The 18139-nt window shown below is 33.9% G+C and overlaps 1 long non-coding RNA gene across 3 annotated transcripts; it reads left to right on the plus strand.

The window, feature by feature from the left end:
- Nucleotides 1–2311: 2311 nt before the first annotated feature.
- LOC121070102 lies at nt 2312–17450 on the plus strand. Of its 3 annotated transcripts, XR_005819891.1 has the most exons (4): nt 2312–2569; nt 11033–11119; nt 11910–12070; nt 14954–15218. It is a non-coding gene; the product is annotated as an uncharacterized LOC121070102 (long non-coding RNA). The 3 variants fall into 3 exon arrangements; XR_005819892.1 differs by lacking the exons at nt 2312–2569; nt 14954–15218 and adding an exon at nt 17104–17450 and having other exon boundaries at nt 10722–11119; XR_005819890.1 differs by lacking the exon at nt 2312–2569 and having other exon boundaries at nt 10722–11119.
- Nucleotides 17451–18139: the final 689 nt, after the last annotated feature.

An 18139-nucleotide genomic window follows, 5' to 3' on the forward strand; every position in this document is an offset into this window, starting at 1 on the left:
TGAGTGAAGATTTTGTACAGATAAGGAAATATACTAATATTCCAGACTGTACCTCATGAAGAAGCTTCCTATTCTTCATTTCAAGTACCAAAAGTGAAGCATCATTCAATAACAATGCTTCAAAAAAACAATCTTCACATAACTTCTAAGGAAATAAAACATCTTTGTTTCCCTTACAGCAGAAAGTTGCACCAGCTTAGCTATAAGTCTGTCTATTGTTGCAGGACAAAGCCTTGTGTATTGCCAAGTGTATAATAGGCTCTCTTTCAGAGAAAAAAAAAAGAAAATTTAATCCAAAAAAAGTCTGTTTTCCTCTATGCCTACATAACCTCAGATCATGAAACTGTCCAAGTGTTTCTAATAGTTCTTTTTGTTGAGTCAAAATGGAAAAATGCATTGTTTGATTTATTTTCAAGCAATGCACGCACAGTGCACTAGGAATATATGAAAAAATCCTCCAGTCAAATGTTTTAGCTGTGATAATGCATAATTATTTGAGACTAAAAAGAAAACTTACCTTTGGGGATCCATCAATAAATTAATATTTAAAATAAAAAAGGGAAAATTCTTACATACAGCTCATGCAGTAATTAATAGAGTGATTTGTGCTACGAGGAAGTAATCATTTGTTCAGAAGTTTTCACATCTTATCCATTTGCCAAAAGAGTTCCAAAAATAGGGGTTTTATCAGTTTCTGGAACATGTCCTTACCAAACAGTTGTCCTTCCATCTGTGATTAGAAAGCTTTTTTAGGAAATACTGTTCTTAATTAAGAAAATACTTAATCATTTTCTATTCTCTATAGATGATAAGAGAAAGAAGATAAAAGATATTTTGACTCTGTTATGAGAAGCTGGAAGCAATTCACTCAATAGTTTAGAAAGAGAGATATAGCCTGTCTAAGGACTATTGAATATGGAGAAATCTAATAAAGTAACTGTGTTAAGTGTGAGGAATCTTGTATGGTCTATTGTGCTGTCTTCCAATCTTGTTCTCCCTTTTTCTTAAGCAAATATTTGTGTTAAGTGTTATGTTGAAAAGAGTTATAACAGGAATATATTCTTTGTACAAAACACCTGGACAGATTCCAGAAAACAATGAAGTACCAATTTGGTTAAATTTGAGCTTCTCTCAGAGTTAGCTCCCTTGTACTGGCATTTTGGGAGATGTGCAGTAACCCAGTCTCAAATATATTTATGATATATGCTCCCAGATCAGCATTCAAGGGAGTGCAGGTATCAGAAGAGAATTAGAATGAGGTTAGAATGAGAATTTGATACAAGGAGTGGGACACACTTTTGGTGGGGATCTAAGGTTAACTTGACTGTGAATAAAACTCTTGATAAGCACTTAATTTCTTATTTCCTGTAAAAAGCAATTAATTGTTCTTATAGATTATGAAAACTAGACATGGAGATCCCTAACAGGGCAGCCAGTCTTGCTATTTTAATTAGTGTCGTGTCTAATGTGATTCAAAATTTTTCATGTCTTACTTCATGTTCCATATTCCAAATCCAGATTCAAACAAAAGAGAAATTTCAGAATGTAACAATACATGGTGGTGAGTACTTAGAATAAGGCTCTTGTTCTCATTATGAAGGTTGATAGACCTTCACAGATTATGTGAAGAAACTGATTTTTTATTAAATAAATGCACTCTCCCCTAATTTTGATTCATGCATCTTTTATTTTTAATACTTGTAAATATTTCACAACTTACTGGGTTTTGAATGACCTATTATGGCAGTAGCTTAGGATAATTTGATGGTTTCTATTGAATTATTGCTTTAAAAGTTTTCATTACTGAAGGAATATCTCTCTTCTTTTTACAAGCAATGAACAATAATACCACATTAAATATTCTTTAATGGAGCTAAACAATAACTTTACTATTTAAGTCATATGCAAAATTTCTGAAGCTAAATCTACCAATGTGATACTGAAAGTGTAGTAAAATGGAATGCATGTATTATAAATTTACTTTTTTATTTGCATCTCATTTGCTCTTTGATCTTCTCAGAGATACCTTTTTTTCTACCTAGGAAACTATTGCATTTGAATTATTATTATTATTTTAATTAAAGTTAGTATTTAGCATCCTCAAATCAAGAAAGAAAGGTGAGGCCCAAGATGCTGGCAAAAGCATGGCATGTAGTTCTTGATTTAAAGTTGTGCTTATGTGTGTGGAATCATCTCGGAGCCAAAGTACTGAATTATTATTCTTGGCTGCACTCTTGAAAACAGAGTGTTATAGTTTATAAAAGCTTAAACTCGTGTTACGGACCAGAGCCAAGTTAACTGTTAGAAGTTTACCTGCAAGTAAGTCTGTTAGTAAGTCTATCTGCAAAACAGAGAGAATCCTGAGATATTTAGACATTGTTAACAGCTGTATATTCAATAGTTGATTAATGCAAGAAAATATGACTCTTCTGCCCTTAGTTTCTTAAACTGTCAAGCTGCCAGTTTCAACCAGTAACTAACTGTGTATTCATCTGAAGTACAATATTTGAAATCAGTGTAGTGATCTACAATTGAGAATGATTCTGATCTTCAACAGCTTGGTTAAAAAGTAAGTAGAATTCGTGAAAAAACAGAAGTAGGTCATGGTAGTTCTGTATTTTAGATTTATTCATAAGCAGCCATTATTACATATCTTTTCAAGATTCCTATTACATTGTGCAAAGTGACTTAATTTAAATTTTCTCACCTGTTATTTATAAAATAATTGTTAATCACAAAATAATGAATATTATCCACAAAAATGCATTTATAGATAAAATAACCAGGACCGGGGGAAGCTTCATCCCAGGTAGTAATCAAAAGAAGAAGAGACCTTTTAATGCTTTCTACTTAAAATTTGTATGCATTAAAGTTTAGCACTTCATTATCTGAGCACCATCTATGGTGTTCACTCAACGAAGTGACTGAAACACGTCTCAAGTTCTGTGTTCTTGTATCTTCTCCTCTGCAGAGAAATGTGTACAACAGATTATCATTCTTTGTTGTTGCTTACACACACCTAATGTTTGGAGCCATTTCTGTTAATTTTAAGGAGAGAAATTCAAGGAAATGTGTTTCACACCAGGAACAGAGAGTGAAGTTTGACATAATTGTTTCTAAGAGGGTAGACCCTGCAGTACCATATGGTTTCATTATATATCTATATTTATTTCTGTTATGTATATTTTATAATCTAACAACCCACCCTACCTTTGGCTGTGAGCTTATGTTAGGAATATGGGAGAGGAAAGGCAGAAGACAGGAGAGCTGGGTGATGGGAAGGAAGGCAGTTGTGTATAGGGAAAAGATGACACTTGTCAAGGATTTACGGAGCAGATAGACATGAAGTTGGTATATTTTCAGAACAAAAGGTAGGAAGTTAAAGAAACTGAATTTTCAAAGCTTCCCTCTGTGGAAATTTAGGAAGTCTTTAAAATGTAATGATATTATTGTTATATCAGTAGCTTGCTGATAATGAGAGAGGTGCTCTTCCTTTTTTCTCTTTAATTATGTCGTGACTTCAGATCTTCATTATGAAATCCCTTAGCAGAGTTATAGCTATTTAAATGGAGATGGAAAGGACACAGTTCCCAATTACATTTCTCCTGTGGCTGACTTACTATGAAAAGGGATTTTCATGTGATGTCAGAGAAGGTACTGATGTAAGAAGTACAAAAGGTCAGATCTGTATGGTATAAAAAAGTTCCACAAAGTAGCTGGGAAAATGATAACAGACAAAACTTCAATACATATGCAAAAGTAAGTGTCTTAAATGCTTGAACAACTTTTAATCATGTGTTATCCCAGAAAGATGTCCTTCATAATTTTTTTAAAAATAAAAATCTTACAATAGTGTTTTATCACAAATATATATATATATATATCAATTATAATATATATTATATGTATTATATATAATTATTATATATATTATATATAATATATATTACATATATATATTATAATACGTTATATATTATATATATAATATAATATATATCAATTATAATATATCAATTTTAGATGAAAAGCAGATAAACATGAAGGATAATTCTTTACTCAGGTAATAATACTTAGTATTGATAATGCTAATATTGCAGCTTAATCTTACTGCTTAAGATTATTTTTTTTTTTGCATTTGCACAGTGTCCATGATCAACTTTAAGAAGCCTACAGTTATTTTCATACTGTCATGTCTAGAAAATGTAATAGTACGTGCAGGTAGCTTTGATCAGGTATATTTTATTAACTGAAGTATTCAGATGATTTGGGAAAAAAAAAAGTAAGTTTGCTAGGGTAAAGAGAGAAAATATCATTTTACATATTTTATGCTATTGTGTTTAGACACATTTTATACTGTTTTGCTTTAACAACTTGTGCTATATTTATTTTGCTTTATCTTGGAAGATGTATATAGGTCTTAGTCCTTTAGTCGTCTTTTTTTTTTTCTAGATCAGTTTATTATAAATTGTTAATGATATAAATAGCCAATCTAAAGAGATTAGGTCAACACACAATTTTTAGTAAAAACTCAATATATGCCAATGTAGTTATATCAGTTAATAAAGGTAAAATTGTTTTCTTCAGAGTATGCAAGACAGTTACACAACAGAACAAGTCTGGGATTGGCTTTTACTGAGTAACCTTCCTTCATCAGTTCTTTCAACCTGAAATCTTTTGGGACGTCCTGTTGTCAGTCTCTACCTCTGCCTTCTGAACTTGAGTGCTTCACTGTTTTAAAACCAGGAGATAAGGTATATTTTCACACTGTGCTTGTCTCAAATTATTCTCCATCAACCTCTCAAAATTGGATTCTTTAGACTTTTAATGATGCAAGTCACATATGTATTCTCTGCCAAATATGCAAAGGAGGGAAAGGAGACTTGATAATCTGGGCACTGAAGCTTTAATGAGACAAATTCTGTGTAATCATGCAAATCACCATTTGGCTGGCTTTTTTTGGACAAAGTAGCTCATTCTCCACCTGCTACATGGTAAGACTGCATGGCACAGAAAAGATAGAGTTCTTCCTGCTTTGTGTCATCACAATTCAGTAGTGTTTCTGTGTTGCTGGTGTTTGTGTTTTGTTATACTGATACTCAGTGGTGTTTTTTTTTTTTCTTTTTTACCATAAGCTTTCTCTTCTAACAGAAATGTCACTCTGAACATTGTTTTTCAAAGATAGCCTAATACTAAAATAGAACTATAAAATTACTGAATCCCTTTGACATGTTATAATTGCTACTCTGAAATATTTTTCTTGTTTAATAGCCAAACGATATTGGAGACTGAATCCCTTTGGATTCTCCAGTGTTTTCACATATGGGGAATATCCTAAATCATGTTATGTGTGGAATTTGCATTATAATCCATACCATAAGGTTGGTGAAAGTTTCAAGGATTTATACAGTAGCTTGCAAGTAATATTTGCAAGATTTCTTTTTAGTCAACACTTCCATGACAGGACATATAAACAATGTCATTCTGGTGGTATGTTTATCTTTTCTTATTTCAGAGAGTTTATGCTGCATTTTTCAGAGTTGATGGTACTGGTCGCTGGCTAGTACTCTTAAACTATCTTAAACTATGATCTATGGCTTGATATTAGTTATGGTATGCTCCATTCATTGCTTTTTTTTTTTTTTTAAATCAAAAGATCTTATTTATTAGAAATTACTACTAACTTTGAAGGTCTATTGTCACCCTACCCCAAATAACGTTTACTTAATTCCAGATGCCTATGATCTAACTTCAACACTTCACTTGCTGTCTCAACTAAAGAATATTCTTGAAAGCTATAGACACATCAAGCACATATTCATATTTAACTGTAATAAAGCACAGCAAGATATTTTTCCTTTCCTTTTAAAATAACCACACAGCTACCCTTACTTTCAGACTACAGCAGACCCTGATCAAAAAGCTGAAGCTAATTTACATTTCAAACAGGTTACTCCAAATTTATCTTAGCACTTCCAATGCAGTTACATACTCAGCAGTGTGTTCTTGGAGGACCCTTGCTGTTTCCCATGAGGGTGGCAATGTCTACTGCTTCCATACTGCTTGCTGTCTGTCCTCCTGCTTGCTGTGTGGACCAGAAACCTGTACAGCAAGCAGCAAGCTATGAAAAGAGTTTAGTGTCCAGGTGCAGCTTCTGTTCTGTCTTACTAGTGGATATAATGGAACTATTGCTAAAAATAATAATAATAATAATAATAATTTTTTTGTGTGTGGTTTGTTTGTTTGTTCTGCCTTCAGAAGGGTGGGAGTTAGTTTGGCTAGGCTTCGAGGAAACATCTATGGCAGCCTAAGTTTGTACCACAGCTAAAAGAAGTGGTTACTAGCTTAGTTGCACTTCTGTACCAATGCTTTCCTTTATCAGCACAAGCTTTAGTGCAGTTGTGTGTTGAAATGAGTCAGGGAAACGATACAGGTTAAAGTGAACACTGGCAAAAGAACAAACATACAGGTTACATTAAATCCAGATAGGATTTAATGATAAGTTGAACCTTATGATACTTGGAAACCCTGTGATCATACCCGTTCTAAAGAAGAGTTATTCAGAACCATCCATCATATATATTTTCAACACTTTTACAGTGTATCAGACCTTATTTTATATTAAATCGTGTATTCTACACCAGATTTGAAAACCAGATTTTAGGACATCCATAAGCACTGAGCCACCTGTTTTCATGTTTGCTAGTAGCATTGTACTTTCCTGAAATCAGATCCACAAAGCAGAAGGAACTATCTACCATTTAAGGAGAAAAATGTTAAAAGCTCTTGGAGCATTTCTCAGGTGATTGCTTGGTGCACTGCAGAATATAGTTCTACCTTTTTATTCTCTGTGAATTAACAAGTGGGTTTTAAGAGACAAACTTCTTCCTTTGTAGTCTTTTCAGCATTGAAAATCCATGCCAGACATATGGCTGTAGCCAAATATATTTTTTATAAAGAACGTTTTTTATATTAATTGTGGGCCTAGTTTTACAAGACAGCACTCCCTGGGCTATTCAGTCAAGACATGTTTCAGTCCAAAATCAGTCAATATTTTCTGCATTATGTTTCTATTCTATATATTACATCTGCTTTATGTAGACTATACCGGAAGAGTGAACTTTTTGTATGTATCACACACCAAATGAAATAATTTAGGAGGTTGTTTAGAGTGACACATTTTACTCTGTTCTGTGTTTTGTATGCACAGAGAAACTGTGTAAAACTGACCATAGTGCAAGAAGAGCAAAATTTGGAAACTGTGGAAGGAATGGCTTCCAAATCCACAGAGAAATGAAAAAAATTGAAAATGTATTCAGTTCATTTAGTTATATCAGAATCTTTCATCTTGAGTTGTGTTGCAGCTTCTTAAATTTGTAATGTTTCTATAGTATATTTAAAAAAAAAGGTTTAATGCTTAAAACATACTTAAATATCTTTAAAAATTAATTGGCAAGTGTATACAATGATGAAGTGAGAGAATACAGAAGAACCTGAAGAGATTTTAGCAAACTTCTTTTGGAAATGGTTGGCAACTGTATGCTTCCATTCAGGCTGGCTGTTCCACACCATTACACAGAAGAGATGAGATGGCCATTTACTAAATATTTTGCAAAGTCCTTTGTGTAGTTTATAACTATTTATACCTCATCTGCATTATATCCAGTCAGGTCTAAGTTGTGAAGGCCTATTTCAAAACAGCAGGCATATAGCTGTTCAATACACATGACTCAAATTCTGATGATGTATTTGGTTGAATTATTCCTTTTGTCATCTACAGGCTTTCTTGTTCCTTAACAGTGGTCTTTCTATTTACAAGACAGCATCTTCTGTCATTTTTTTTTCTGACTCAAGTGGTGACAGGAACAGGGCCTAAAAAGTCGTTTGCCCATGTTCTCTGAAGTGGAGAAGATATTCAGACATGATTTGTGTAGCCTCTGAAAGCATAGTTTTGTGCTCTTCTGAAAAACAAGTTTATGTTCTGTATTTTTTATGGCTTTTCCAAGATATATTTATATCTTGATGTCTGGTAAACATGCTGTTTTTGTATGTTTAAGATAAACGTAAAACACACTATCAAAACAGTCTAAAATACTCACTTCTAGTTGCCGAGGTATCTTCCATTAATCTCTAGAGAGTTATTACTGTAGTAATTCAGAATGAAGCTTTTCTATTTCTTAGAATTGTAGGACATCCTGAGTTGGAAGGGACCCACAAGGATCACCGAGTCCAAGTCCTGCCTCCACACAGGGCCACCCAAAAATCACATTCAGATCATAACAATAAATAAAATAGTTTTAATAAGAAAAACTCCAGAAAATCCCAAACACTTTACACATATTTAATGTTAATGTTAAAACACATTTGTTTGACTCAGTTTTTGTTTGTTTGTAACGTTTGTTACAAATTAAAGCCAAGGAAAAACTAAATACAAGCAGAAAAAAAATAATGTATTGCAATTAGCTTCTCTTGATTTCAGAGTAATGGCTAAAGTCAGGTGGTCTTTCAAGACTCAAACATGAATTCAGTCCCAATAGTATCAGCTTTGTGATGAACCTGGGATATTCTGGAACAATAAGTGGGTTCAATCCAAATGCAATAGTAAGTTGATAAAAAATATGAACTGTAGACCATTTTTTAATCCTTATAATGTTTAGTTGCTGTTCTTTGTGAAACAGTTAAATGTTGTATTGTATGATTGTATTCAATATTTTTGATTCCAATAAAGTAGTTCTGTATATATCATACTAGGCAAGTAATGGAACTGCTTTGATACAAGCTGTATTTTTTTTAATTGTTTATTTCTTTCTTTCCACATTGGATTAAATCTATCCTTGATTGAGAGTACTAGAAGTTACTAAAACTGCTCCATATCACAAATTTACACATTTGTTCTAATTACAACAAACCTTTTTGCAATATAGAAATATAAACCTAATTCCAATAAACTCTTAACTGATATTTTTAGTAAGACTACAAACTAGCAAGTAAGTAAATGTCTTACACTACTATGTTAAATCTGGAATCTTTTCAGTAGGAACAGCTAAGTAGTGACATTTGCTGCTTCTGTGTACACAAAAAAATAGGTAAATAAATAAAACACACAAAGAGGATCTTCCTCTTAATACTTTACTCAATCAAATTGTTTGTTTGTTTGTTTACCTGCTTTTTCCCCCCTGGAATTCCAAACCAAAACAACGCAATATTGGCTGAATGCATTTTCTGCAGGGCCAAGTGTTGTTCTTCAAGTAAGGCACAGAGGCCCATCTATCTGTAAGAGGTTTCAGGGAAAAAATAATTGCTCTTTTTCTCTTTCCCATGTTTATTCCTACTTTTTTTTTCCCCCTCAACCAGGTTACAGAACACCCAATTGGCCAGATAAGTTTTAGATTTAAATTGGGCTAATTAAGCACTTGTGATTTAACTAGTTGTGTTTTCATCTATTTAGAACTCACAAGTTCATGCTGAAGAAAGGCAACGTCTGATGAACCATTTCCTGGCCAAAAAAAGATCCAAACATTCATTCCCTTAAATAAACCTTTTATCTTAATTTGCATGTAAATTTTTCAAATATTTCCTAATCACAATAATTAGTACATTAAGTGCCCAATTCTTATTGGCTTTACAGACTGATCTTTTATATTTACATAAATCCTACATCAACAATGTTACCATGGTTACATAATTACAATTTAACCTTGCAAATGGCTTGTTGAAATATCGGGCACTAAATCAGTGCTAGGACTGAGTCTAGATACTCGAGCCAAACAAGCATCACATTCTGTATTTACTAATTAACTACAGCTTCTTCTGAGTAAAAATAGTATTCTGTAATCAACAGGCTTGTGTCAATCAAAATTCTTCATCCTGAAACTTATCTCTTTGTATTTCTGAAAGGTTAAAAATAGCAGCAGAGCCTATTGACATGATTCTATGATTTCTTGGATCAGCATTACTCTATTGAACTTCACTTTCAGAAAAGATTTTCCTTTTGGTTGTGGTAATCTAAGTCACTTGCTAGAATGTCTGTATTTCAGTCAAACAGAACTTCAAATGGCTTTCTTTATTTTACTGATTATCTGAGAATAAAGATAATAGAGATGCTATTTTTCATGAATGATGAGAAATCACTCATATTGATCAGCTGGTGATTTTGGTATGGGTTACATATCATTTAAATATCTTTTGGAAAATTAAAGATAATAATGCCATTTGAGTTGTTCTCCATGGTTTGCTGACAAATAATCTCTTTATAGTTTTTAGCTCATAAATAAAAGGAGGAAAAGGTAAAGGACAATCCTAGAGAATTCATTTGTTGCAAAAGAGATGCAAAGAAAAGTGGCCATTTGGAAAACTGATTAAATGATTATCTTTAAGATTTTATTAATATTTCTAATATAGACAGTCTGAAGACTAAATTACCCTTGGAAGAATCAGTTCTACAAAATGTTTTATGTTTTGTTACTCTCATTTCTATGACCTTCCACAAATAACAGTAAATATTCTGCTGAACTGAAAGCTAATGCATATCCTTTACTGTAGGCATCTTACAGGTACTAGGATAAAGAATGAGTAAGCTAAGAATTTGTTAATTGTAAGATAATATGATTTCAGAACTAATATACCCAGGTGTTGAACAATACTGGGTGTCTCATTTTATATTTTTCCTCATTCTATAATTCATTTTTTGATTTTTACTTTGTGTGTGAAAACTTCTTAAAAAAAATTAATTCATCAAAATATACAAAAATAATATAATACTTTGTTTTAGTCACCAGCAAAAGGAACATATCTGTAATTGAAGTGGCTGATAAAAGTATGTTAGACATTTCTGCAATTCATTCATTTTTAATCCAATGAGACAGCTCCTCAAGTATTGTCTGCTGAAAGACGGGTCTGGAGTAAGGTGTTCCACTCATCTCATTTGCACAGAAGGGACAAACTTTTGTTGGGAGCTTCAGCCCAGGATGCTGCTCACCAGGTGCACCTTCCCTGTCTGTAAGGAATCTGACCTGTTCCTCTTGGCTTTCAGGGAATGCTGCAGGCTCCATCTGTTTCACTGAGTTTTCAAAATTAAGGTCATCAAGGCATAAACTAAGAGGTGGTGCTAGGACGTGAGGTGAGTTGTTAATATTTCCTAGGTACTGATGTGATTTGACTTGAAGTTTTGTGATTTTTCTCTTGGGTTTATAATTGATATCATGTTCAGGCTGCAAAAGCTACTGGGAGTTTTTTTGACAACGTTGGTGATGATATGCTAACCTTTCAGCAATTGATAGGATTGTGATTTTGAAAAGTTTCACCTTCAATTCAATGTCAAAGCGACCCCGTGACTACATAAATTTAACAACCTGTGCCCCAGTCACAGGTTGATGTGATTGTTTCACATCATCTTGGGAGTGACCGCAGTGTGATCAGACAGCTGCTGGCATCTCAGACAAAAATGGAGAGGTCTCAATTGACCTTTCAAGAACAACACACCAAAGGAAAAACCCTATAACTGCTTCACTGTTTTTCCAGGTCATTCATTTCCTAATCTTTTAGGAAGAAAAACTTCATCACAGAACTTTACTTGGTAAGAGACATAACGTTGGAGAAAATAAAAATGTATTTCAGCAGGTAGTTGTCCTCTAGACAACTCTCCCCTTTCCAGGAAAAAAAAAAAAGAATCATAAAGCAGCTTAATTAATCTTAGCTCTCTAGAGCGCTGGTGCTTGATATTTGCAGTTTCTCATAGTACAAAGTTTACTTTTGCTCTTTTTCATTAAACCTTACACAAACACAGTAAAGAAAAATACCTCAGATCACTGATTACTGTGCAATTTCCACTAAGAATTTTAAGTAGAAAATGCTTTCCTACTTGTTTTGTTGTTGTTTTATTGTGTTTTGGGTTTTGTTTGTTCAAGCAGTAGTGATTCAAGCCTGGCCACTGGGTGCACATTGTGATGAACTCTGCAACGCTTCATACCCATGGGTCTAGATTCTGCAAAACTCCTCTGGGAAGCTGTGAAGAGAAATGCAAGTGGGAGAGGACTGCAGCTCCCTAGTGCTGTGATCTCCTGTCTGCAAGGTCAGTAGGCTGTATCTTGGTATGTAGTGTCCTGCTGCTTCTCTCCTCTTGAGCTGAGTGAAGGCAGTGGGAGAAAAGTACATGTATTCAGGAGAAAAGTACATATATTCAAGAGAAAAGATGAGGGGAAAAGAGCAGAACCTACACCTAAGGTAACTGACAGCTTTGTCAACTTTTTAGTATCTCAGAGCCATCTAAGAATTCACAATGTGATTTTTTTTTTTAATGCTAATCGTAAAGTGTGGCTGACTTCAAGGTTGGCAGAATTGGCCAGAATAAACCACTCTAGAAATGCACTATACAGGCTTTGTCCCTTCTTACATTCCCCAGCTGATTATGCAGAGATAAAAGTGAAATAAATCTGGTTCTGAATGCATACAGAACTATCCATGCAATGCTCTTGTAGAATTAGAACATTATGGATGCTATTCTACATGGTTATCATTCAACTTTTTTTTTTTTTTAGATGTTTGCAATTATTATGCCAAACAAGCTTGTGTACTTTTTTTTTTTTTGATATTTGGCAGCCTGAAGAGTCTCTCAGGGAGCCACTTATGTGAAAGTTTTTAGTTTTCTTGGGTTTCTCCCCACGCCATTTTCACCCTCTTTAGAAGAGGTAGCAGATCTAAGTATGTTAATAAAATATTCATATCCTATTTCCCCTATTCCTAGCTTATTTAAATTGCAAAGTCTAGAAATATTTACAGATTGTGCTGTATACCTTCCTTGGTACAACAGGGGAAAAAAAAAAGGAAAAGAATGCACTAAACTGAAACTTAATGTTGTAACATAAAGACACTAAACAACAGTGAAAAGTAACATCCACTGCCTGGATTATTTCCCTGTTGATCATTCTCAGACAATGAAATAGTAATTAATAGTGCAATTGATGAAAGATAGCAAAAACTCTATTCAGACTGAGACATTCTGCAGATTCTAAATTATTTTCCTAAAATTGTGGCTACATAACATTTCAGCTAATTCAGCCTGCTGTAGATGTTGGTACTTAGAAACATGTTGTCAGCAAATAAAGAAAGATTTGATTTGGTATTTTAGTAACAAGGCATTGTTTTTTATAAAAGTTATTGTCAATAAATCAAACAAGGTTTGCCTGAAGGAAGTATGGTAGGAATAATGCTTTGCCTGATAGTGTTCTGGTTAGATGTGACTCTCTGGATTAAGGGAATTCTGAACTGCAATGCCACATGGCTATATGGCTCCTGTTTTCTGAAGTATCTGTATAAATATGAAACTTGCATTCAGTTTTAAAAAGAAGGGTTGCCAGGTCTCTATACATATCAAGTGCCTGTTGTACTAAGCAATATGAAAGAACATGAAATGACTGTCTTGCTCCTACATATTGATTCTTCCCACTCTGTCCATTACAACCCAGTGTAATTAGCTTTCTAAATCTAAGATTGCTTCATCTTTTATGTTTGTCACACTGGAAATTTAGGTGAGGTTATCTTAAAATAAAATGATAAACTCCTGCATAGCTCCTCCATCCCAAAGGCAAGACTGAACAGAAAACTGCTTGGCCTACATTTGTCAGGGAATATTCATTCCAAACCCCACCTCTCAGCATCTTGCAGTACACAGTTTCAGATGAAATCACATCATTTCAGTGGTCAATCCCCCCAGTGAAGAATAAGTCTGACAAAGAAAACATTAACCAAACCAGACTTATCAATACTAATGCTTGAAAGGAGACAGAAGGGTACTTTCAAACCATTTGGGTATCTGTGAGTTTCTAAAACACATACTAACTGATATTTGGGGGCCAGCAGTTGTTACAATAAAACTATCTAATTTATTCTCAACCAATACTTGATTTCAAAGAAAAGAAGCATCACAACATGCCAAATTTTGCATGTTGAAAAAGATCAGGCAAAACTCAGACCTAGTAGAAGTAAATTACTCCAAGAAAACAGCCCAAAAGAAGCAAGATGTAACATATCTAAGGAGAGAAGACCCATTTATATATAAGTTGTGTCTGCATTCCAAGGAATGACCCAATAGTGAATTTAATGCTAGGTATTTTCTGATATTTATCACCACGTAGCATCTAAATTTCAAAACCTTGACTACAGGCATTATTAAAATAGATGATATTTCACGTTTGTAGATGTAACAAATTACTGATGTATGTTTTCATCGTGAAAACATTTATGATTATTTGTGTGTATTTGGCTGCTCGCTCTCCTGCTGTTTAAGTGTTCACCAGTGAGGGATCAGTGTAATTAGGGAATTACGAAGTCACTATATTTCTTAAGCAATCAATAATTTATAGAGCAGAGTAATTTAACACAGAAAACTAAAATTCAAAGGGATAACTGTCAGTGGAGATGTTGTCTCACACAATTGACACTTGCTGCTGACAATGGAGTCTAAAGATACCTGTTTTAACACACATTCTCTGCTTGTTTTTAATAGTTTAAACTATTCCTATTTTCCCCATCCTATTTTGAACAAATGCAGATGTATATCAGCATTTCTTCCTCACAGTTTGCTGCTATAGACTTTTATTTTAATAGCAGATTTAGAGCAGGTTATTTCTAATGCCTAGTTATCAGCAACATTTTTACTGGTTTCTGAATCATTATTAGAGACATCTGCTTGCACTGTCAACCTGAGAGCTGTCTTTAAAATCACACATCACTGACATGTATAATTAAGTAGCTCAGAGTAAGACAGTTGACTGACAGCTGTACAGGGTCAGGAAAAAAAAAAGCCCATTGCTTGGCACATATTCATATGACCTAATTGACCTAATGGAGCAGGAGGAATTAATGATGCTTTGAGTCATTTATCCTTCCGTGTCTCGCCTTTTACTGTTTAATGTGTTCAGTTTTCCCACACAAGGTATCTGATATCTTTCTGTAGAAGATGACCACAGATGACCTCTTGCTTATCACTGATGGTATATAATTGTCCACCAGGAATGAAGGCCAAGAGGAACAACTTTTATGAGGTGGAAAATGGGTTGAAGAGGTTCAGAAGCTGAAAATATCATGATTCAGTGCACGTTCCAAAAACTAATGACATGCCATTATTTTCTAGCTACTTAAGTAAAATAACTTGGACATTGCTTTGTGATCTTACTAAGACACATTTTGACTTTTTTGATGCCTGCCTTTACTTACACAGTATAAAAATAAGATGGGATACTTATCTTTAGGTTATTTCTCATGAAAGTTTTAACTAAGAGATCAGTATGATGATGAAAGTAAAAAAGAAGTAAAGAATGCTATAGAAAACATTAAGTATTTGAAATGTCTAACTTAGTGAATAAATTTTTTCATTTGTTTTTGGTCAATACAGTCTTAAATTCAAAATGTACTCCTTTATTAGAATTCATAAAATGACTTTCATAAATATCTTTGTGTGTTCTGTGTCTCATTACTGTTAGTGACCTGGGCGTGCTCTGAGCATATTAGTACTGGGCAATAGTAGCTGCCACTTCTGACGAACCCGATTAAAACTACGTAACAGATTAGGTCTGAAACTCTTTGGTATTTGTCAGAAGATGAAAAATTATGAGCAAGATTTTGGAGGGTTATCATCCTGGACATAGATAAACTTAACTCATCAAGTCCCTTTGCAGATCTGGTCTTAAAGTTAAAAAAAAAAAAAAGGCCTCTTTGAAACTGTGTATTCAATAGAAATAGATTCAGTAGAAAATAATTTGAAAATATTATGTGTGAACTGTGCTTTCCAACTTTGTAGGTCACATTTAGTAGTACAAAGATGACATCAAAACTAAGTAAAAAACCAAAACACATTATTTACAGTCCGCAGGAACCTATTAAGAAAATCTGGCTTTGGTCTAAAATTGTTTGAAAATTATTTAAAAAATTGTGATTCACTGCCTCTGAGGAAGGCCCACCAGGAATTTAAATATAAACTGTTAAAACCTGTCACTGTACATAATGAAGTTCATAGCATTCAGTGGCATCTTCTGGTGTAAACTCATCTGCTACAAAATTTCTAATCTGTCGTGACTTTTTCAGCTCTTCATGCATCCATGCCCGTCAGGTTCCTTCTAGCAGCTGCCACTTTCTAAGCATTCAAATACCCATGTACCTCTTTGAATCTGGACAACAGACCCACATGGCTTTTGCAACCATGTATGGCATCTATATACTTCTCAAAAAAAGCACAAACCATAATCCATAAAATAAATTTACAGTAGGACTACATAAGCAATGAGGATTTTTGTTTCACTTCATCTAAATATATGAAACACTAGAGTGTGCTAGTCGTAATAACCGCTACTAGGTAACTAAAAAAATATATAATTTTTTCTTTTTACTGACAAAACTGTGATAACAAAAGCCGCAGTGTAGATGCAACTTTCAAGTATACTCCAAGTATATCTTTTTCTGTTTGAAAACTGGTTGTATACTATAAAATACATTTTATCTCTAAATAGATGTTTTGTATGACTGTTTTGGCAAACTGGCTTAAAAACCTTTCCCAGTGCAAAACAAAACTTAAATCTCCATGAAGCATAAACTTAAATTACTTTTTTGAAATAATTCATTCATTCTGAGAATAAAATGGTATTGCACATAATTCTTACAAAGAATGAATACTTACAAGTATTCATAATATACAAAATACTTACCAAAAAGATATGCCCATGTAATCCTTACAAATCCAAACATTATACAAAGGAAACAAGGGTATAAACTGTTCTGCTTCTGCAGAAGTGGAATTTTGCAACAGATTTCTCAAAAAGAGTAAAATATACTTAGCTCTTAATTCCAAGGTTAAGGGGACTATACAGATGTGACAGTGTTGCTACAGTCATCCATAACTGCTAGCGTCCTTTGCTGAGAAAGAGTGATCTCACCTTCACAGTGCTCTGGGTTCTGCATTAGACCACTTGCGTCATCTCTGGGACAGTAGATTACTTAAGTGAAGCGTTTTTTGCAGGTTATACACGTGCCACAGATTTAGAGGCCCACTGTATTATCACAGGTTTTACTTCTAGTGTGGCGCAATGAACAGTTGTGTTCCTGTTTTCATAGACCACCTTCATCTGAGGAAACAAAGCATGCTGAATTTGTCCTGCAGCCATCACATCAGGTGGAGTCAAGTCTCCTAACCTGGAGGGGGACTGGCAAAGTGGCTGGAGAAATAAACCTGGAAATGTTCTAACAACAGAAATAAACCTGGATGGTTATTAACTCAAGGTTATCTCCATTAGTACAGAAGAAGCTGTCATACATAACTGGAGAAATCCTTTGAATCATAACCTCGCAGGTAAGCCCTGAGAAAAAAAACATTATTTCAGTCTCCCAATGAAACTGGGTGTGAGAATTATCTATAGTTGAAAGCAGTTACTTGCATTTTGTAATTTGTTCTTTGCTTTTTACTTCAGGCCATATACAAAAAACAATAACTCCCTCTTACAGAATCTATTACTGTATCTGGAATATCTGCAACGGACAAGACTTGCAATAACTTCTTAGGAAAACAAATGAGTAAAACTCCTGTTCTTTTTTCTTGTCTTGAACATGATAGCTGAGCTTAAGGAGAATGTACAGCTACTGACTTTTATGTCAGACATAAGACAGCTTTCTACCAGTAGATGCTGTACTGAATAAATTTAACTTTTGTTTGCTATTAGCGTAAACATAAGAACTGTTTTCTACATGGCACTTCATAACAAAATAAAGCACTGTCTTTAATTATTTTCACTAAAATGTGTTCTCATTTTAGGGAGCCAATATGATGTCTTGCATGCCAAGAGAACCTAATATGATACGAGAGTGTCATCTAGTGAATGATTTGGGTGAAGTCAAATGACTTAATAATATCCATATTTTGAGTCATGCTAAGAGCATAGGAGATTAAAGAGGAGAAATACTCAGACCATTTAAAAACTTTTATTTTGGTTAGCACTATACACTATAGGAGTTGGACACAAGTATACTTGTGGGTCCCTTCCAAATCAGCGTATTCTGTGATTCTAAAGAATTATTTGAGAATTGTTCAATTAAAAGGAAAAGGATAAACTGGCAGTTACTGCTTCGAGATATAGCCTTCCTTAATGCTTCCAAG

Source organism: Cygnus olor, chromosome 4 (assembly GCF_009769625.2).
Source record: "Cygnus olor isolate bCygOlo1 chromosome 4, bCygOlo1.pri.v2, whole genome shotgun sequence".
Taxonomy (NCBI): domain Eukaryota; kingdom Metazoa; phylum Chordata; class Aves; order Anseriformes; family Anatidae; genus Cygnus; species Cygnus olor.